Source organism: Carica papaya, chromosome 9 (assembly GCF_054855325.1).
Source record: "Carica papaya isolate Zhongbai chromosome 9, ASM5485532v1, whole genome shotgun sequence".
Taxonomy (NCBI): Eukaryota; Viridiplantae; Streptophyta; class Magnoliopsida; order Brassicales; family Caricaceae; genus Carica; species Carica papaya.
The window spans coordinates 19664276-19689158 of record NC_142317.1 but is presented as its reverse complement, the minus strand read 5'-3'; the positions used below and the strand labels follow the sequence as shown (position 1 = coordinate 19689158).

At 28.7% G+C, this 24883-nt stretch overlaps 1 pseudogene; it reads left to right on the top strand.

The window, feature by feature from the left end:
* The first annotated feature begins 225 nt into the window (after window positions 1-225).
* LOC110825737 (neutral/alkaline invertase 3, chloroplastic-like) overlaps window positions 226-24883 on the top strand; it is a 44553-nt pseudogene continuing 19895 nt past the window's right edge.

The following is a 24883-nucleotide window of genomic DNA, read 5'->3' as shown; positions in this document are numbered from 1 at the left end:
TGAGCAATGCAGATTAAAAAAAAGAAACAATCTCCCTCCTCTCAGCAAAACCATTTTTCTCTTCTCCAATCATTTCGAATAGGATGGAGCTCCTCGACATGATCCACTCGATATAATAAGATGTTTAATGCTTAATATCTTATCTATTTTTCACTTATCTATTTACCGATCATGTATATATATCAATATTGTTGATTGATTTGCATTCAATTTTTGTTAAAGAGTATGGTTGATCACTTTTTTGGAATAGCATCTGAAATGAAAGGAGTACCTGATTGCATTCCTAATTATTTCTCTGATATGCTTTCCACCTTCCTAGCTGAATTTGAAATCACCTTATCAGACATGGCTAAAGCTTTGTATGTGTACATAATATATATCTCGATATAGATTTAAGTAGTTATTAACAACGTTTGATTAGTTAATGGGTTTTAATTATTTAGTCTTCTTCTCTTAATTTGCAGGGACAAAGTATATGATGCAAATTTTCCTAACATTTATGAACTTTGTTTCAAGATCAAAGGAGCCTCCTCAAGGTATATAATTAATATTAATCATCACAACTCAAAACTCTTTAATTTGGAGTATTTATATGTGTTATTATTGATCTTATAATATGTATTTAATAATAAAAATTCTCAAGTACAATTTTTGTTTGTAAAAATTCATACATTTTAATAGTTAAATGATATATCATGAGATGTATAGTCTGATTTGAACTCATACTCTTATAGATAAGGATAAAAGTACATAGGCATCCACTCAATAGATAAATAATTAATAATTTAATTAACCAAACATCTATTAGCCGAATATATATATATATATGATTGGTATATGTGTGTACTTAATTAATTAATTAATTAGTTTAATAGTTGATGCATTTCTTCCTTTACAAGAGATCATAAGTTCGAGTTAGATTATACTTTCGTGTGTGTTATCATTTGAAAGTTACTTGTATTGAATTGCAAGTAGTGTATATTCTATAATTAATCTCGAGTGAAACTACACTTTTGTGTGTATTCTTATTTGAAGATTATTCGTATTGCGTTATGATTGATGTATATAACTTAATCAATAGATTTACACAATTTTTATTTTAAAAAATAATTAGCTTATTTTGGGATACTCATGGGTCCTTGTGTAGTGCTTCAGGACTGCTTACCTAATTTGGGATAAATAATGGTAAGGTTCAAGGGTAGTTGAGGATAAGAAAACTTTTGGCTTCTAGAGTTATTTTGAGATACCTATGAGGTTACAAGATAGCTTCGCCAAAAGGATATGTAGGGTTTTAAAATTGATCTCGTGTCCTAGACCTATCTTAAGACAACTATGAGGTTTCAAGCATGTATTAGGTCTTAATAATGCTTTAAAACTGCGGTGCTACATCTAAATCTTAAGGTTTTAGTTTTTTCTTTTTTTTTTTAATGTTACGTCGCACTAAGAGACAAATTTTTTGTCCTAAATTTAATCTAGTATAGATTTTATTTTACTGAGTTATATGGCAAATTTTATACCAAGTACAAATTTTATACTTTGTGAATATTTCTTTGAGTTTAGGTTTTTACTTGAGGATGTTTAAGCTTTCATTCTGCATTTTCTTTCCTTTCTTCTTAGTTGGATTCAAGAGTATTAGAACAATAATACATTGCTTAGTTAGAGATGAGTAAGGACTTCTGAAAGATAGATAGTTGTTCATGAACCTCCTTAGTTTTTGCTTTAGTTACTTGTGATGCTTTTTATTTTTAATGAATAATAATTTTTCCTTAAAAAAATCATAGTTGATTCAATACTAAAACAAATACTATTAAATTTATAGTTCAATCAAATAATAAAGTAGAACCTTATTTGAATGAATTATTTAATTTTATAATAAATAAGTGAATTGAATTATGTATACTTATTGTTTAAAATATAGTATTTGACGACCACTTATGAGAATTGACACTTTCGTGAATAAATATAGGCAATTGATGTTGACTACAATGAAATGCAACCAACATAAAGATAAAAGCTTTGGTATTTTGCAACAAAGTAAATCACATTTTCTTTAGGTTTTAAGGCAAAGTAGAACTATTTTTTTTAAATTTTTTTTGGTACTTCTTGTTGATACAATAGTTAAACAACTTTTTTTATCAAGTAAAGAAATAGATAGGGTGGGCACGAAATGGACACATGAGTTCCTTTATTTGTCACATATTACCTAGCAACATTTCAACTTTTGTGACAGTCTGAATCAACCACTAAAATTATATCATCTATAGTCTAATTTCTACCTATAATAGGACCCTTATTAAAGGTACCAGATACAAATTTTATGCTTGATGAATATTTTTCTAAAGTTTGGGTTGTTACTTGAGGATGTTTAAGCTTTCATTTCGTATTTTGTTTCTTTTCTTCTTAGTTAGATTTAAAAGTTTAATCGAATAATACATAACTTAGCAAGAAATGTAGTAAGGACTATTAAAAGATATATATTTATTCATAAGCCTAAGTTTTTTATTTTACTTGCTTGAGCAAAATTGTAACGCCCACTTTCTTCGTGGAGAAATGAGTGTTACTCCACACATATAGCTTGATAAATTTACACAGCAATAAACGAAAACCTAAGATTCTATCATCCCTGTATGGAATTACAAGACATGAGGCTTACAAGATTCTTCACATTACATCGTTATCATATAATTAACTGATTTTACAAAATTAAATCTGACTGTTACTAAAGATTTTTCAAAGTCTTTGTTCGACCTTGAACTTACTCTTGATCTAGACTAATCTGCATTAGGCAGTGTGAATTGGGGTGAGCTTCATAGACTCACTAAAGAAAAGGGGTAGTGCCCGTAACAAAGACATGTACACACTCAATCACCAAATTTTCTAAATCAGTTCATTTAGTAAACATTCATAATTTCTTATTCAATATCATAACTTAGGGCATAACAGTTCCACAAATAGCATAATTCGATATTCAGTATCGCAATTTAAGTAGTAAGCAGTTCAGTAGATATCAATTCAGTATTTTAGTATCGTAAACTTCACTCATGACTTCCTATTAGCTTATGTTTTATTAAAAATAGTTTCACTGCGCGATGTCATTTCTGTCGACATCAACAAAGCAGTAAGGATCCCCTCTACCACACGAATACGTTACAGTTCAGTTCACAGTTTGTACTAGACAATATACAATTTATAGTTTTTATCGCTTTTCCACGTCTGGCTGAAGCCATATCCACGGGTGGGGTTCACCACGGTCATATGCCAAAAAGCTACACACACACACCCCTCAGTGATACCGATTAAATAGATTTTTCCATCTTTTAAAAATTCTTATGTTATTTTTTTACTGATCAAATTAGCCACTAGATGACCTACTCAGACATGCACCTACTTATATATCTATATATTATGCATCAACAAGCCTATACAATAAGCACAATATGTACATTTTATATGCACATTTATCGACTCATATAATTATATATATAAACACGCACCAGATACAATATAAATATACTTGTATGTTCACACAAGGCATATATGTATTCCATAAGTAGACACATAAAAATTGTTCACTCATACGTACACTCGTTGCACAACCTATAATTATATATTTATATATATATGTGTCACACATATTTATAACTCGATAACTAGCATGCATAAAATCTGCATATACATACAAGTAACTATTAATACACAATTATACATCATACGCAACATTATGTAGGTTTCCAATCATATACAATTGTGCACTTACAAATATGATGAGTTCATAGAACTTGTAGTGGAAAACGTGAATAGTTCTTAAAGTCTGTAAACAAGACATCTCAATGGAAAATAAGGTTTCAAAAAAACATGGGGGCCTCTGAATGAGACTAACCCAATCCCTTACCTATAGTCGAATTGGATAAAAATGTCGGAATCCTTATTGACTCGAGTCTACGCTCTCCTCAAAATCTTTACTATCACTTGGTTAATTTCCTCCTTCACAAGTACAGAACATGCGTATTAAATGATGAGAAATTTTTAGAAACGAACCCAACAAAACTAGTTTTATATTGGGCACGCGATCTCGCTTGCCGGAGTCACTACGCGTTGCTGCCAGAGTGTCACCCACCGCCTCACATGCGGCCACCAGAACCGGCACGTGCCACCACAACCAATCATGAACTACTACATTTCGGTTAGAGATCACCACAGAACAATTCACGCATCTAACTCCAGCATAGATCTTATGGATCAGGTTGGGAACGCACCACAGATCGTGAAGTCGTAACTGAGTGTCACACAAGTCTCCTTCTCCCACCGCACACTGTTGCACTATTCATTTTTTGGCTTCCTATTTTCAGTGCAGATGGACCAGTCTCTCAGATCCAGCATATAGTTCTGTACAGCGGATGACCTTCTTTGCTGCACATTAGTCTTCTTCTTCGATTTATTTTCTCTCTCGACATACGGCTCTCTTTCTCCTCATGCACAGGATCTCTCCTCTCCATGGCTTGCTCTCTCACTATTTTTATAGTCAAAGAGAGGAGAGCCCCATACAGCTTCCTCCTCTTTCTTCGATGGAGGGAAGAAGCATACACGCCTCTTTTTCCTCTTCTTTTTCGGTGGCCCGAGACATACACGCCTCTGGTTGCCCTAATTTTATTTTTCTTTTTCTCTCACCAAAACAGTGTCATTTTGATGCTCTCAAAACGACGTCATTTCACATGCCTGTATTTTTCCTTCCTTCATGTCAAAATGGCGTCGTTTTTGGGGGTTCCCAAAATAACGTCATTTTGGCTCTTCCTAATTCTAAGAAGTAGGTGGGCTGGGGTTGTTTCTCTTGGGATAAGGTTTTACAAAAATGGCTTTTATTATTTATGGATCATGAAATTTTCTTGAAAAAAAAGTAAATGTTATAATCGTTGTTATTGTATGGACTTACAATACATTAACTAATACTGTACTATAAAGAAATACGTCTAATTTTGTAGGTCAATGAAATAACAAAGTAGAACTTAGCTTGAATGAATTATTTAATCTCATACAAATGAATGAATCAAATAATGTACATTTACTGTTAAAAATACAGTGTTTTGACAATTGATCAGGAGAACTGATGCATTAATAAAAAATAAGAAAAGATTAATGGCGACTGCAATGAGATGCAACTAATACAAAGATAGAAGCTTTGATGTCTTATAATAAAAGAGATCAAATTTTCTTTAGGTTTGAGTACATAATGATGAACTATTTTATCTCTAACTTCTTATGTATCTATTTTACCAATATAAAAGTTATATAATTTTTTTCCAAAGAAATGAATAGATTGTGCATGAAATGGACAAGTGGGTTCCTCTATTTGCTGTATATTTATTTACATAGCGACATTTTGACTTTTAGTGACAACCTCTATCACCCGTTAAATTTATGTCATTTATTGTTTAATTTTTAGTTGGATTTAAAAGCAACTTTCATTCCACATTTTGTTTCTCTTTTTCTTAGTTGGATCTAAAAGTGTAATTGGATAGTATATAACATAGCTAGAGATGTAGCAAAGACTTTTGAAAGATATATAGTTGTCCATGAGTCTCAATTTTTTGTTCACTTGCTTAAGCAGAATGGTTTTTATCCATGATTTTTTTTTAAAGGAAAAAGTGTATGTTGTATTGGATGTTATTGTAGTAACTTACATTGTTTACTGACTTATACAGTACTAGAAAGAAATACGGCTAAATTTGTACTTCAGTCAAATAATAAGATATGACTTAACTTGAATAAATAATTTAATCTCATACAAATGAGTGAATTATGTAATGTAAATTTACTTTTTAAAATACAATATTTAATGACTGATAAGGAAAACTAATACTTCAATGAATAACGAGAGGTGATAGTGATGATTTCAATGAGATGCAACTAACAGAGAAAGAGAAGTTTTAGGGTCTTAGGAGATTGACTTTTCTTTAGGTTTTAAAACATAAAGATAAACTATTTTATTTCTGATTTCTTTTGTACTTCTTTTTCTCAATATAAAAGTTAAATAATGTTTTTTTTTCAAATAAAGAAATGGACAGGTTGTGCATGATATTGATACATGGCTTCCTCTATTTGCTGTAAATTTACTTTATGGCATTTTGACTTTTAGTGACAATATAAATCTGCTGGTAAAATTTTATCATCTATTGTCTAATTTTTAGCAGCAATTAACCATTCTCAAAGGTGCCAATATAATGTTTTTTATCATTTGAAGTAATTTATTTGGATAAAACCCATTTTTTTCATTTACACAATATTATAATCATATTAAATTAAACTCTTATTTTTTTTAAAAGAAAATATTTTTTCTCATAAAACTGTTGCCAAGATTAATCCAAACTCGGAACACAAAATACAAAAATATGTAAGTTTATTAATGCTTAGAATATTGATAACCTAAATATCAACTACTGGAAATGAACTAAATTTTTAGCAATTTATTATAAATACTAAACTCATTATAACTCTCTGCCACTTCAGTGAGTATTACAAATTCAAAAAAAAAAAATCTCCAATCTCTCGACAAAACCATTTTTCTCTTCTCTAATCGTTTCAAATAGGGTGGATCGAAGCATGCAGCTCCTCGACAAGATCCACTAGATGCAACAAGAGGTTTAGTGCTTAACATCTTATCTATTTTTTTCATATTTGTTTACTAATCATGTATATATATCGATATTATTGATTGATTTGCGTTTGATTTTTTAAAGGGTATGGTAGATCACTTTTTTTGAATAGCATATGAAATGAAAGGAGTACTTGGTTGAGATCCTAATTATTTCTTTGATCTGCACTCCACCTTCGTAGTTGAATTTGAAATCACCTTATCAAACTTGACTAAAGCTTTGTATGTATAGATAATATATATCTGGATATAGATCTGAGTAGTTATTAACCACGTTTGAGTAGTTAATGGGTTTTGATTATTTGGTTTTCTTCTCTTAATTTGCAGAGACAAAGTATCTGATGCAGATTTTCCAAGAATTTATGAACTTTGCTTCAAGATTAAAAGAGCCTCCTTAAGATATATAATTAATACTAATCATCACAGCACAAAATTCTTTAATTTTGGGTATTTATATGTGTTATTATTGATCTTATAATATATATTTAATAATAAAAATTCTCAAGTACAAGTTTTGTTAGTAAAAATTTATATAGTTTAATCAATAAATTATATGTCATGAGATGTATAATCTAATTTGAATTTATACTCTTATACATAATGATAAAAGTACATAGATATGCACCCAATAGATAAGTAATTAATAATTTAATTAACCAATTATCTATTAGTAGGATATATATATGTGTGTTTGGTATATGTGTATACTTAATTAATTATTTAATTAGTTGAACAGTTGATGCATGTCTTTTTTTACAAAAGATCATGAGTTCGAGTTAGATTGTACTTTTGTGTGTCATCATTTGAAAGTTACTTGTATTGTACTACAATTAATGTATATCACCTAATTAATCTCGAGTCAAACTACACTTTTGTGTGTATTCTTACTTGGAGATTATTTATATTGCGTTATGATTCATGTATAACACTTAATCAATAGACTTACACAATTTTTACTTTAAAAAAAATTAGTTGATATTAATTGCAGCCTTGGTGCTTGTCAAATGACACTGAAATGTGAGGAATTCATCAAGGCATCTAATGAAAAGAGTAAGGAAGGTTAAGCTTTCATACATAATTGACATAATAAATCAATTAGCAGTCTTTATATATTCATGTAGTAAATAAATTTCATACTTATTTTTTATTTTAGATATTATTAATATATTTTTTATTGATTTTTTTTTTTTGAAATTTTTTTTTTCAACAAAGGTGTATAGTGGCAGTGGATGCAATCAAAAATGACTTCTTACTTATGAAGGAAAAAATAAACATCCTTCTTAATGGAATATTTTATTTTACATACCTTGCAAAATTTTATTTTCATATATATTGAAAATTTGTTCTGCCGGTTCATAATCATAGTTATTAACAATTATAATGAATTATAACAATATGGTAGTAGTTAAAATTTTTGTGTTTTATTTAATATTTACGAGTTTAAGTTTCATTGAAGATGTAAAGTTTATATTTTAATAAAAAATAAAATTCTTTTTTTAAAATACTAAATATTGTAGATTTTGATTTTAAAATCTTTATTATAATAATAATAATTATTATTATTATTCACTGAATGGGGTATGTATGGTGATATAGTTGAATGCTAGCACCAACCATCGCAAGTACAAACGCACTCCTTTAAATTAAGGTATTCTTGCTTCTTACAACTTAATTAATTTGCTTCTTATTTTTTTTAATTCCTTAATCTTTTAATTTGAATAGTTCTAGTAAATAGAGAATATTACTCTCGAGTATTTTTCTATTATAACAAATACAGTTTATTTTTAACTAATTCAGTTCAATTTTAAATTAATGAAGAATAAAATAAGATTTATATTTAATTACTGTAATTTAACTAAAGTAATAATCATCCTTTATATAATTTATAAAAGTTAACTTCAATATTTAATTTTTCACTATTAGTATTTTATCTATTTTCATCTCTTTCAATAACAATATTATAAAGTACTTATATTTTCTTTTGTTGAGCAGATTGGGTGGATGAAAGCTTCTAAAAATCAATACCAATAAATTCTTTGCAGGTTGCAATAAGTATTTCTTTTTCATGGAAAACATATTTAAACTCTAACTTTTTTTTATGTTGATGGTGATGTCGTGATTAAATTGAGTTAAATCTAAACGTGCCTATTATCTTCAACATTTCTCACTACATTCCTTCTAATACAGGCCTTGGTCTTACCACAATGGTGGTTCTTGGCCAACTCTGCTATGGTAGGTTAGTTTGTTATTCTTAAATATTCTCTCTGCTACTAATGTTTTGTTCATTGCTCTAAAGAACCCTTTGTAGAAGTTATATTTAGGTATAAGTTTCTTGAGTTGTCTTGCCTGAATCTAATAAGATATGGCACCTTGTTGATGTTTTATAAAATAATATAAGATTCCAAAGCTACTTTCACACAAGGATAGGCAACTTCAATTTGTGGCTCAACTTACCTATCTAAACAACTTAAATGTATAATGGTGATAATAACAATGGTTTATTTTTCATTTTATTTGGGGGTTAAAGCTTTTGAGCATTGATTCGAGTATCATAGGATCTTAATATAAAGATGATATGTTGATTTAGGATTAACATTAGCTCGAATCATCTTTTTGGATTGGAGATTAAACAAATTGTTTCCTGTTTACAGACTTTATATCATATACATAGTCCTATAGGAGTGAAAGGCATTCTTTTAAAGAGTTCACTGTAAATCGAGAATACTCTTACATTATTTTAACTCTATTATTCGATTATGATATTTTTTGTATCTTATAGATCACTTTAGATTGGTTATGGTATTTTTCTATCTCATGAATCATCCCCATGCCATCTAAATTAATGCTTGGAAATAGAATTTTTTAACACATTTCCTCGATTGATTCCAGATTAGTTGAAAAAATTCAACTAGTATGTAAGGCATTTTCTGAGAGAGTGATTAGAGAGTGATGATAAGATATTTCTTGCAAACTCAAATTTTTCTTCATTACATATTTTTACCGTTACTACAGACTTGTAAGTTTTTAGTTCTTAGCATCAGCTCATAAAGGAAACTAAACATATAGCATTCAATAACTTTTGCTTCATCTGGTTCTAGCATTAGCCACAATCCTTCTCTCAAACTGTACCACGAAAAATATCAAAAAAAATATGTATATATATATTTTCAACAACAATAGAAATTAACCTCATATATATGTATATATTTTTAATTTGTAAATGAAGAAATTACATAGAAATTTTAGGTTGTGGGTCAAATTACACTACTCATTGAAAAAATTATATTGTAAAAATAGATATTGTATAGTATAGTATTAGAAGTTAAAATATTTGTATATGCATCTCCTTGTCTCATTTACTTTAATTTCTAAACAAGCTTCATCCTTTTCTTAAGAAATTTAATTGCTACATTTCTCCCATGTTTTATAAATTAACAATATATCACAATTTTAATATTTAAACTCTCTTATTTATGTTTTTTGAGAACTAAATTCTAATTGATCTTGCTATATATGAAGGATTATGAAATAAATTTCATTCAATGAATTCAAGCTAAAAATATAAGTGGTTCAAAAATAAAATTAATGAATATATAACTAATTCAACATGTAAAGGATTATTAGTAATTACACAAAAATTAAAAATAGAATCAAGTGAACAACATAGATTTAATATTGCTTAATGTAAGTACACTTATATACTTTTAGACATATTTAATTTAGATTGTACTTTTATGTTTTCTTGTTTTATAGGTTAAAGAGGTAATTTCATAGAAAGTCAAATATGTGATTTGAGTTAGTTCATGGTCTGAAACTGAGGAATCATTGGAAGAATATGACTTCTCATAATGAATCTATTTTATAATTACTACCTAATTGTGCGTTATGCATTAGGAAAAAAAAGAGAACTTACCTCTATAATGCCTCCAGTCTAACTCTTGTTTTCCTATTTCATTTCCTTATGTTTTTCCTCCTCTTTCTCCCAATTATTTTCTTACTATTCTTATATTTCTACATCACCTAAAATTTATCGCATCGTAACACAATAACAAATGTGAGGATAAGATTATGAAGAAATTATATTGTGGTGAAGAAAATAATATAGCTAATTTTTTAGAAAAAAAAGTATCTTATTGTTTTCTATCTAAATATTGCATCATAAATATAAATCATAGCATTAAAGAAAGAATAAAAGAAAAGCCAAAAGCATAAAGAATGAAAAAAAATAGAAGTGTCATAATCTACTTTTAAACTTATGTAATTAAATATTTTAGAGTTTTAACATTATTTTTCATTCTAAAGTATGTAATCTTCAAAATAATTATTACAAGATTATACTTAAAAATTTCTAAATATAAAGAATTTAATACTTACTAGAAGTCAAAATTTAGAAATTTCTTTCTACATTAGTCTTTAAAATTTTAAAATTAAAGAGATAAAAATCTTATTTTCATTATTTTGAACTTATGTAATTAAATATTTTAGAGTTTTAATATTATTTTCATTATGTTATCTAAAAAAAAACTATTATAAGATTAGATTTAAAGAATATCTAAATTTAGAGAATTGAATGCTTATTAGAAGTCAAAGTTTAGAGATTTCTTTTCTTCATTAGTCTTTAAAATTTAAAATTTTGATTACTAAAGAAATTAAAGAGATAAAAATATACTTTTAAAAAAGTAGATATATAAATATATAATTATATTTAAGAAGATGTTATTAATTTCTACCTTAATTATAAAAAGTAAAAATATTGATTATGCCTCAATTATAAAAAACTATTTTGTAATCTCTATTTATTTTAGGGATTTTGTTGCCATCCTCAATGGTTCTGATGGTTATTCCTTCACTTTAAAAGAGGACATTGGGCTATAGGAGAAGAGGGAGAGAGAAAATTCGCAGCTAGGCTAAACTAAGAGGAAGTTTTTGTGTGATTTCTTCAATTAGATTAATCAGCTAGTGGTGGAATCGGGAGTGGAACTAGGGAGGAATTCGCCAATCATATTAATGTCGTCATTGAGATCAAAGGTAAGTGAAATTTGACTCTCACCATTAAGTAGAATTTATCTCCTAAATTCTTTGAGATATTTTTGGGAAGAAATGAGTTGATCCGGGAAAAGGAAAATTTTCTTGAAATCATATTAAAACCAAGAGTAAAAACAAAAAAAATGGAGACTGAGATATAAGGATACATAGAAGATCAGACAAAATGATGGAATTATTGTGCGGACAGCTATGAGGAGAGGACAGAGGAGATACGCTAGAAACATAGGAGGAAAATTGAAAGGATGGGAACAGGAGAGGGATAGGAAATAAAAAAAGAGAGAAATAGTGGTCTGAATCTGATGTCTGTTTGCAAATTATTATTCTTTTATCTTTTGTATTTAATTCTCTTGATGTCTATTTGGGAAATAGTGGTATTGGTGAGTAGAGACAGGGAAACGAACTTCTAAAGGATTAAAAATAAATAAATATAAAATTTTGGGAGGTAAATCTAGATGAGCATAAACAATATTCTCTGTGAGGGTGAAAGTGATGTTGTTTGAAAGTAGGAATAGGATGAACAACAGAACAAACAAACTCTGGGAGACGATCTTGGTGAGGAGAGGCAGTGTTCTCTATGATGCACGTGTAGGAAAGGATGAACTACACAAACTTTAATTAGATGTTTTCTTGATTTTAGATAGATGTAATGGTTAACCCTCACAGCCAAGGGATGTGAACTCTACACTTCGACGTACTTATTTTTAATTGGAGATAGAAGTTTATTGTATTTTTCGTACTGGGAATATAAGTTCTTATGGCACCCCGACTCCCTATGGAGGTATGGGTTGTTACAGCTCTTATCCAATCATTTCAAATAGGAGGATCAAAGCACACAACTCCTCTACATGATCCACTCGATGGAACAAGAGGTTTAGTGCTTAACAATTGATCTATTTTTCTCTTATTTGTTTACTGATCATATATATATATCAATGTCATTGATTGATTTACATTTAATTTTTTTTAAAAGGATATCATAGATCACTTTCTTATAGCAATGTATGAAATGAAAGGAGATTCTAGTTGCGGTCCTAATCATTTCTATACTTGCTTTCCACCTTCGTGGCTGAATCTGAAATCACCTTATCAGACATGGATAAAGCTTTGTATGTGTATGTAATATATATCTTGATATACAATTGACATGATAAATCAATTAACAGTTTTTATATATTCATGTAGTAAATGAATTTTATTCTTATTTTTTATTGTAGATATTATTAATATATCTCTTTGCTGAGTTTTTTATTTTAATTTCTTTTTTTGAATAAAAAGTGCATGGAAGAGTTAGATGCAAACACGAATTCTCATTAGTAAAGGAAAAAATGAAAATCCTTCTTAAGATAATATTTTATTTTATATATACTGTAAAATTTTATTTTCATGGCTATCTTTTTTCTTTTGGACTTTGTGAAAATTTTAACTGAATTTAAATTTGCGTACTTATACAACATGAGTTTTACTTCATTGAAAATCTGTTTTGTCCGCTGCATAATTATAGGCATTGATAGTTATAAGGAATTATAACAATATGATAGTAGTTAAAACTCTTATGTTCTATTCAAAATTTATAAGTTTAACATTAATTAAAAATGTAGAACATTTTATACTGTATAAATCTGTAAATTTAAATTCAATTAAAATTTTTACGAAATCTATAAGAGAAAAATATATATATGAAAATAAATTTTATAAAATATATAAAATAAAATATTACCTCCAGAAGGTTTTTTATTTTTTCCTTCATTACTGAGAATTCATATGTTTGGTTGCATTCATTGCCTATGCCACCTTTTTAAAAAAAATTAAATTTTTTTAAAAAAAATTCAGTAATGAAATATATAAATAATATATAAAATAAAAAAAAGTATGAAATTCATTTACTAATTGATTTAATTTACAACATCATCAATTATATATGAAAGTTTACCCTTCCTTACTCATTTCATCAGATGCCTTAACACGTGTATATATATATATAAACATATAATTCATATATATGATTGTGTACGAGCAATCATATGTGGTACCAATAAGTATGAAATTCATTTGTGATTGGTTGTTGTGTTTACTCACTAAGTTTTGTCTCAATGATGATCTTAACTTCCTCCATCAAAGGCAGCCAAATAAACACTTCAACGAAACTGATGCTCCATACATACATACAACAACATTAATTATCTATATCTATAAAAATATATTATATGATTATTAAATCGTTAATTTATTATCATGATATTCAGCGCAATTAATATCGTGATATACATACACATACATATATATTGATAAACTGAGAAGGTTATATATATATATATGTAGACACACACACATTATATATTAATATAATTCCCAATTATAAGTATCTTCTTTGAAGTTTCTAACCTTTCCCCTTTGCACCTTTATTGATTCTATCATATTTATTCATAAATATATATATATGTATATATAGATACCATATTCATTTTCATCTTTATTAATTGATAAAATCTTCTTTTCATATTTTAATATGGTCCCAAAATGTTAAAGTATAAGAGCCAAATTCAAATATGAATGAATTTTGTTTACAAGGTCATGAACCTATTTATATATATTATATGCTTTTACTAATCCAAGTAATATTACAAGAAATAATTATACTTTAATAGTATATTAAACATATTCTTAAATATATTAAATAGATTGAAGTATTAAAATTATCAACAAACTATTCGAATAACTTATCAAACTCAATTTCATATATTTTGAACTTATTTAAATTTATTCGTTTATTTATTTTTTAAAAATATTTGTGACCTTCTCCTTTTTGCATAGGTTTTATGCATTTAATCTAGTATAGATTTTGTTTTACTTAGTTATACGGAAAAATTTTTACCAAATACAAATTTTATACTTGACGGATATTTCTCTGAGTTTAGGTTATTACTTGAGGATGTTTAAGCTTTCATTTTGCATTTTGTTTCCTTTCTTAGTTGGATTCAAAAGTATAATAAGAATAATACATGGCTTAGTTAGAGACGAGTAAGGAAAGATAGATAATGATTCATGAACCTCAGTTTTTGCTTCACTTACTTGAGCATGATTGTTTTGGTCATTTACTTGAGCATGATGTTTTTTGTTGTTAATTAATAATGATTTTATCTTTAAAAAAATAATGTTATATTGGATGCTATTGTTTTGACTTCCATTATATAAGTTGATTCAGAATTAAAAACATATACTATTAAATTTATAGTTCAATCAAATAATAAAATAAAATCTAATTTGAATGAATTATTTAATATTATAATAAATAAGTGAATCAAATTATGTATATTTATTGTTTAAAATATAGTATTTGATGACCAATTGTGAGAACTTACACTATAGTGAATAATGAGTGGCGATTAATGGTGACAACAATGAAATGCAACCAACACATAAATAAAAGCTTTGGTATCTTGTAAAAAAGTAGATAACATTTTCTTTAGGTTTTAAGACAAAGATAAACTATTTTATTTTTAATTCTTTTTGGTATTCTTTTTTATTGATACAAAAGTTAAACAACTTTTTTTTTTTCAAGTAAAGAAATAGATAGGGTGGGCATGAAATGGACACATGAGTTCCTCTATTTATTGCATATTACCTAGAAACATTTCAAATTTTGTAATAGTCTGAATAAATTGCTAAAATTATACCATCTATTGTCTAATTTTTAGCTATAATAGGACCATTTTTAAAGGTACCAGGTACAAATTTTATACTTGATGAATATTTTTATAAAGTTTGGGTTGTTACTTGAGGATGTTTAAGCTTTCATTCCACATTTTGTTTCTTTTCTTCTTAGTTAGATTTAAAAGTTTAATCGAATAGTATATAACTTAGCTAGAAATGTAGTATGGACTATTGAAAGATATATATTTATTCATGAGCCTAAGTTTTTTGTTGACTTACTTGAGAAAAATGGTTTTTACGATTAATGGATGATGACTTTTTTTTTAAAGTAAATGTTGTAATGAATGTTATTGTATTAACTTACATTGTATAAACTAATACCATATTAGTAAGAAATATGACTAATTTTGTAGGTCAATGAAATAACAAAGTAGAACTTAACTTGAACGAATTATTTAATCTCATACAAATGAATAAATAAAATGACATCATTTACTGTTTAAAATACAGTATTTGACAATTGATGAGTAGAACTGATGATTTAATAAATAATGAGAGGTGATTGATGGGGACTGCAATGAGCATTACAGATTCGAAAAAAAACAATCTCCTTTCTCTCGACAAAACCATTTTTCTCTTCTCTAATCTTTTCGAATAGGATGGATCGAAGCACGCAACTCCTTGATGTGATCCACTCAATGGATTGAGAGATTTAGTGCTTAACATCTTATCTATTGTTTTCTTATATGTTTACCGATCATGTATATATATCGATATCGTTGATTGATTTGCATTCAATTTTTGTTAAAGAGTATGGCAGATTACTTTTTTGGAATAGCATATGAAATGAAAGGAGTACCTGATCTTATTTAATATTTACTCTCTAGCTTTTGGTCATTTGTTGTTCTCAGTATACCACACTACTACGCAGTCCATTCACGACTCCATATTCAACTCTTTTCATACCAATTCATCATTATTACTATTCAATTATCACCCTTATTTGTTGAATTGGACACTTAATGATATGGGTCACCTAAAAATTCTTCAGTTCATCTAGGACTAATAAATGTGAAAAATCACTGTTGAACTCATACCAGAATTAATTCCACGACCTCATAAATGGCCACACGCAACCACACACACACCACTAGTGAACAGGTTGTAATTTATTTATTTTGACAGTACATTAATTTCAATTATGCCATTTTATCATTTCCCTTTCTACATTCTCTTCTAGTTTGCTTCAAACTTCATCTATTGGGTCCTCTCTTCCCCTTCTCTTTTATTTCCCTAGCACCACGGTATGTTATTTATCTTTTAATCCTATTATTCTCCATATTTCCCTTATTTCCACCCCTTTGTAGGCCCTTAATCACATCAACTACTTATTGATATATGTGTATTCGATCTCATTGTGTTTCCTTATGAGGTCTACTAGTTGATTTTCACCGATCTGCATAACACAAGTTAGATCTATCCGTAAATCCCTAAGCTTAACTCAAATTGGAACTAATACCTGCTATACATGAATTAATTACTATCAACATGGTCCTTACCGCAAGACTTCTTTTCTCCCTTACCTAATTGATGATCCGCATTCTCATCCACCATTTACCTTAGACTTCCCTACTAAGTTACTGCGCAGGAATATTCTTCACCATCACATCGAAATCATACTAGATGCACATACATAACTCGCTAGAAATCTCTATCCACGATATAGAAAATTTATAATAATCATTTCTAATTTGGGTTTCAAGAGTGAATTGATCTTACCTTCCATTGGATGATTAGACCATCTTTTAGCTTAGCCTTCATGGAAATCACCCTCCTATTTCTTCTTCTGTCAGCCTTGCGGCTGTGTTAACCTCTCTCCTTCTCTTCCTCTCTACCACTCCCTCTTACTGTCAGCAGCCTCCCTCTCTCTTTGGGTTTCTTCTTTTTATTTTTATTTTGATGTCTTTCCTATTTATAGCAATCCATATTAAATCAGGCTCATCGAATTGGGAAAATAAATCCTTACCGTTAAATTAGAATGGTGTCGTCTTAAGGTTTATTAATATGATATCTTTGTTTTTTGCTTCTAGTTATTGTTGTTGTTGTTGTTATAGTTATTATTATTATTATTATTTTAAAGTAGATGAGCTGGGTTGCTTACCTGGGCCTAGGTGTTACAATATCACCTAATTAATCTTGAGTTAAACTATACTTTTGTGTGTATACTTACTTGGAGATTATTTCTATTGCATTATGATTGATGCATAACACTTAATCAATAGATTTATCCCATTTTTATTTAAAAAAATAATTAGCTGATATCAATATTTAATTTATCACTATTAGTATTTTATCTATTTTCATCGCTTTCAATAACAATATTATAAAGTAATTATGTTTTCTTTTATTGGGCAGATGGGGTGGATGAAAGCTTCTAAAAATCAATAACGATAAATTCTCTGTAGGTTGTAATAAGTATTCCTTTTTCATGGAAAACAAATTTGAACTCTAACTTTTTTTTATGTTGGTGGTGATGTCGTGATTATATTGAGTTAAATCTAAACATGCCTATTATGTTTTTAGGCAAAAGAAACATTTCATGATTATTAGGTTCCTTTAGTTGAGGGAACTACAATAGGTCAAAATCTCGACCTAATTTTTTATTTTTTGATTTGAAACTCAAACTTATTTTGTAGAGATAGTTACAAACTAAAGGGCATTATTTCAAAAAATTGTAAATTTTGTTGCTGTTGGTTGGGATGAATCATTGATATTTAATAGTTTCATGTAAAAATATCTTGGTGAGAAAAGATAGAAGAATTTACCTCAAATACTTACTTTCTATACAAATAGGAATTGATGTTTAAGGATACATTATAAGGATTGAGGTGTGCACTAGGTCAATCAGATAAGGTGAGTATAGGAAAGAGCTTTTTGACATGTTAATTGCATGATACAATAAACTTAGCTGTAGATCATAGATTTTATTAATTTGCACAACTAGAAAAGTAAAAGTTACAAATCTTTAAAGAAAATTTGAGAAAAAGTGAAAGTGAAAGTGAAAGAAAAGAGATAAAAGGGAGAGCAATAGAGAAATGTAGCAATAAGATAGGATAGGGTAGAGGAGATAACTATTTATAAGGTAAACATAGGATGATATAATTGAAAAAGAGAAAATATCCATTAACATTCATTAACATGGGAACATGCATTTTAAGCACCAAAAATGCCCCCATTAAAGTTTGTGACAATTGTTCATTTATCACAACTAAGCACACACTATAATGAAGTTTTTAAGAATTTTCATAAATTATCATAAACATGGTGTTTGAATGGTTAAGATTCTCACATTTTTATTGAAGAAAACAAGTCTGAATCTTATAAAATATAAAACTTTTCACTTTTTATATTTAATTATATGGATTAATAAACGTGTGCCATAGTCTACAAAGCCCGCCAACAGGTTTCAAAACTACCTAACCATTGTATCTGATACAAAAGTCGGTGGGAGTGAGTGAATTTATACTCAAAAGCGGCTCTGTCAATGGCTACTTTCATTGGATGTTCTCCCTCCCTAAGGTGGTGCACAACCAACAAGTAGTTGTTCAAAGTCCATGGCCCTCTGTTGAGCACTCTCTGGATATCCACTTCGCAGAAAAAGCTTTATAAGTAATGGCTGGAACTGAGATCTACCATATTTACTCCCCCTATCGGCCTCCACAGATCTACCAATGTATTTTTCATCGGTTCAAACTTTCCAACCACTTCTGTTAAGAATCTACCCACTAAATAGAGGTCATACGACTCTTGCTGTTTAGGGACAAGTCCAGTTAAGTCTCAGCCCCCATCTTCCTCCTCTGCAATCGACAACAACACCATGTCATCCACCATATCCATCGGTCACCCCTTACATGCCAATCGATGGACTATTGATAGAAACAACAATAGCTTGTCTATGGTGCAAAAAGATCTCACTGTTAGAAACAACACCTCTTGCAACCAAACAAAGTAAATGGAGAAGAGGGTCATCCAACACTGACTTGGTATTAGACCAAGTCAATACCTATTTACATTCTATTTATATTTGTAAGTTTCAAAACCCAACCCTCTCAATAAATAGGGGAAATAATTAACTTTATTATCTAGAATGAAGGAATCATCAGGGTAGATTCATTTTTTGTTTGTATAGTTATTTGAATAGCCATATGTTCTCGTCAATTGTTTATTTCAAGCAAGGAAAAATTTCCTTTATGGTTCATTTGAAATGGTAATGGACATTTGGTATTTAGTTTTTGATTTTTTGGAGATTGCAACTTTTGTAGGGAAAGAGTGGTAGTGAGGAATAATTCTACACATTGTGTAATAGGAGCTTTTTACAGCAACTATGCTGGAAGTGATTATAAAACTAAATCAATTTGGGAAACAATAGTGGAAGTTTGAAAATAAAGCTAGGATTAAGTACTTGACTAGCTTGAGTTAAATTGATATCATATCTTGGTGCTTCTTAGGTGAGTTTCTAGCAGGTGTAATAAGTAAATGATTCCAGTCTAGTCGATTTAAAAAAATGTTCAATTATTGGAATTGTTACATATTTTATTTTTTGTTTCTTTCGAATGGTGCAACTCCCTAGAATGATGGACATTGTATAGTTTATAGCTTATATTTTTCGAGATAGTTCATAGCTTACATGTTTGACACCATGGAGATCTGGTTTGTGAATTAAATATGTTTATAACATGTTGATGGAAACAGCAGATTATGATCTGACTCACTAACCCATATGAATCGACTATTATTTAAATTTATAAGTTTGTAACTAAGTGATCTTATTTATTTACCTCTTTTCTTGTGGTATCTCCAGTTAATTCTTATTTTTTTTCTTACAGCCACTATTTTATTCTACCTTACTTTGTGCACGTGAAATGCTTGCTATAGGACATGGATCAGTTGATCTTATTTGGGCACTGAATTATCGCCTATTTGCTATTTCATTCCACATTAGGGAGTATTATTTGATTGATTTGCAAAACCTAAATGAGATTTGTCATTACAAGACTGAGGAGTACTCATATGATGCAGTTAATAAATTCAACATTTACCTTAATCAAATTTCTCCTTGATTGGTGGAATGGATGCCTAATAAAGGAGGTTATCTAATTGGAAACTTACAAGAAACACATACGAATTTCTAATTTTTTTCTCTAGGAAACATGTGATCTGTTGTAAGCAGTCTACCACATGCCATACTAGATCTTATTGAAGTGAAATGGGCAGATTTTCTAGTGGACATGCCATTCAAGATATGTTATCTCGCTCTTGAAGGTCAGGAGTGGCAAATAATCACTGGTAGTGATCCTAAGAACACATAAGATATCTAATCTCATATTTTTTTATGATCTATTTCTTCCTATCTTCAACATTTCTCATGACATTTCCTTTTGATGTAGGCCTTGGTCTTACCACAATGGTGGTTCTTGGCCAACTCTGCTATAGTAGGTTAGCTTGTTATGCTTAAATGTTCTCTCTGCTGCTAATGTTTTGTTCTTGGCCAACCCTTTGTAGAAGTTATATTTAGGTATAAGTTTCCTAACTTGTCATGCCTGAATCCAATAGGATATGGCACCTTTTTTATGTTTTATAAAGTAAAGCAATAATGAAAGAATGTTGGCAATGCGGCTTAAGATTTTTAAAATGAACTTTTTGTAGCTTACTATTCCAGCCATAAAGATGAAAAGACTAGACATTGTTGTAAGAACTGTTGAAGTTGCTGAAAGATGCATATCAACAGACAAGTAGCCTTAATACTATGACATAAAAAGAGGAAGGTTCATCGGGAAACAAGCATGGTTATTCCAGACATGGTCAATTGCTGGATACCTTGTGGCTAAGCTTCTACTTGCAGACCTAAGTACAACTAAAATTCTAATAATTGAAGAGGATTCTAAGCTTGTCAATGCATTCTCTTGCATGATAAGTGTTAACCCTAAGAGAAAGTGTGGTCGGAAGAACTCCTAAAAGACTTATATAATATAAAATTATGAAGTTGCTTTCACATAAGGATGGGTAACTTCAATTTATGGCTCAACTTACCTATATGAACAACTTAAATGTATAAAGGTAATGATAACAGTAGTTTATTTTTCATTATTGGGGGTTTAAAGATTTTGAGCAATAATTAAGGTATCATAAGATCTTAATGTAAAGATGATATGTTGATTTAAGATTAGCATTATCTTGAAACATCTTCCTATATTGGAGATTAAACAAATTGTTTCCTATTTACAGACTTTATATCATAAACATAGTACTATAGGAGTGAAAGGCATTCTTTTAAAGAGTTCACTATAAACAGAGAATACATTTACATTATTTTAACTCCATTGTTCGATTATGACATTTTCTGTATCTTGTAAATCATTTTGGATTGGTTATGGTATTTTTCTGTCTCATAAATCATCACCATGCCTTTTAAATTAATGCTTGACAATTGAACTTTTTAATAAATTTCCTCGGTTAATTCCAGATCAGTTGAAAAAATTCAACTGGTATGTAAAGCATTGTTTGAGAGAGTGATTAGAGAGTGATGATAAGATATTTCTTGCAAACTTATATTTTTATTCATTACATATTTTTGCATTACTACAGACTTGTAAGTTTTTAGTTCTTATCATAAGCTCATAAAGGAAACAAAATGTATAGCGTTCAACAACTTTTGCTTCACTGGTTCTAGCATTAGCCACAATACTTCTCTCAAACTGTACCACAAAAAATATCGAAAACAAAAAAAATGAATATATTTCCAACAACAATAGAAATTAACCTCATATATGTATATATTTTCAATTTGTAAATGAAGAAATTACATAGAAATTTTTAGGTTGTGGGTCAAATTACACTACTCATTGAGAAACTATATTGTAAAAATAGATATAATATAGTATGGTATTAGAATTAAAATATTTGTATATGTATCTGATTGTCCCATATGCTTTAATTTCTAAACAAGCTTTATCATTTTCTTAAGAAATTTAATTGCTACATTTCTCCCATAATTTATAATTCAACAATATATCACAATTTTAATATTTAAACTTTCTTATTTATGTTTTTTGAGAACTGAATTCTAATTGATCTTCCTATATATGAAGGATTATGAAATAAAATTTCATTCAATGAATTCAAGCTAAAAATATAAATGGTTCAAAAATAAAATTAATGAATATATTCAACATGTAAAGGATTACTAGTAATTACACAAAAAGTGAAAATTGAATCTAATGAACAAGATAGATTTAATACAGCTTAATGTAAGTACACGTATATACTTTTGGACATATTTAATTTATATTGCATTTTTATGTTTTTCTGTTATTTAAGGTAAAGAGGTAATTTCATAGAAAGTCAAATATATGATTTGAGTTAGTTCGTGACTTGAAACTTAAAAATCGTTGAAAGAATATGACCTCTTATAACATATCTACTTTATAATTACTACCTAATTGTACGTTATGCATTAGGGAAATAAAAGAGAACTTACCTCTATAATGCGTCCAGTCTAACTCGTGTTTTCCTATTTCATTTCCTTATGTTTTTCCTCCTCTTTCTTCCAATTATTTTCTAACTCTTCTTATATTTCTACATCACCTAAAATTGACCGCATCGTAACGCAATAACAAATGTGAGGATAAGATTATAAAGAAATTATATTGTGGTGAAGAAAATAATATAGCTAATTTTTTATAAAAAAAAGTGTCTTATTGTTTTCTATCTAAATATTGCTTCATAAATACAAATCATAGCATTAAAGAAAGAATGAGATAAAAGCCAAAAGCATCAAGAAAGAAAAAAAAATAGAAGTGTCATAATCTACTTTTAAACTTATGTAATCAAATATTTTATAGTTTTAACATTATTTTTCATTCTAACGTATGTAATCTTTAAAAAAATTATTACAATAATATACTTAAAAAATATCTAAATATAGAGAATTGAGTGCTTACTAGGAGTCAAAATTTATAGACTTCTTTCTACATTAGTTTTTAAAATTTAAAAATCAAAGAGATTGAAATCTTATTTTCATTATTTTGAACTTATATAATCAAATAATTTAGAGTTTTAAGATTATTTTCATTATGTTATCTATTAAAAACTATTATAAGATTAGACTTAAAGAATATCTAAATTTAGAGAATTGAATGTTATCACAAGTAAATTTAGAGATTTCTTTTCTTCATTAGTCTTTAAAATTTAAAAATTTGATTGCTACTTAAGCAATTAAAGAGATAAAAATCTTCTTTTCAAAAAGTAAATGTATAAATATATAATTATATTTAAGAAGATGTTGTTACTTTCTATCTTAATTATTAGAAGTAAAAATATTTATTATGCCTAGATTATCAAAAGCTATTTTGTAATCTCTATTTTATTTAGGGATTTCATTTCCATCGTCAACGGTTCTGATGGTTCTTCCTTCACTTTAAAATAGGACGTCGAGCTAGGGTAAGCCAAGAGGAAGTTTTTGTGTGATCTCTTCAATCAGATTAATTAGCTAGCGGTGGAATCAGGAGCGAAACAAGGGAGGAATCCATCAATTAGATTAACATCGTCACTAAGAACAAAGGTAAGTGAAATTTGACTCTCTCTGGTTGAGTAGATTTTTTCTTCTAAATTTTTTGAGATATTTTTGGGAAGAAATGAGTTGATATGGGAATAGGGACATTTTCTGGAAATCAGATTAGAACCAAGAGTAAAAAAAAAAAATGGAGAGTGAGATTTGAGGATAAACAAGAGATCAGACAAAATGATTGAATTATAGTGTGGACAACTGTGAGGAGAGAACATAGGAGATATGCTAGAAACATAGGAGGAAAATTGAAAGGATGAGAACGGAATAGGGATATGAAATAAAAAAAAAGGAGGGAAATAGTGGTCTGAAGGGCCCATAGGGATGTCCCACTATGCGTGAACTATTATTCAACATTGTCAACTAACCAGCTGTCTCTATACCCCGTCCAGTACGAGTGCCAAAAATACAATCCCTCAATACCCCATCCGATATGAGGCGACGTTCATGGTAGAGTTTTCTATGTACCTAGTTCGTCCACAATCTCCTAGGATATCCAATAAGGCTACCATTCATTCATTCACTTAACCAATCAATTTTTCGTTTACATTTAATTTTTAATTTCACAATTTAACCGTAAATCAATGCAAGACAAATAATACATGCATAAAGGAAACACAACTGAATCATTTTACCAATTCCAGTATATTATCATGCATTTAAAGCTGTAAAATTAAACAATAAGTTAAATAGGACAAACAATTATAAATAACCAGTTTTGACTCCATTAGTAATCTGTAATTAATTCTCGAAGTTTTCTAAATTACGTAAAATATCTTATTATTGATAATTAAACTTCAATTTCATAACAGAAAATAAGGTGAGGGATTCTTACCCGAATTGGCAGCGCTTTGCCTCGACCTGGCAATTTGTTGCCAGTTTTGGCTGGTTTTGGCAAGTTTTATACCCATCCC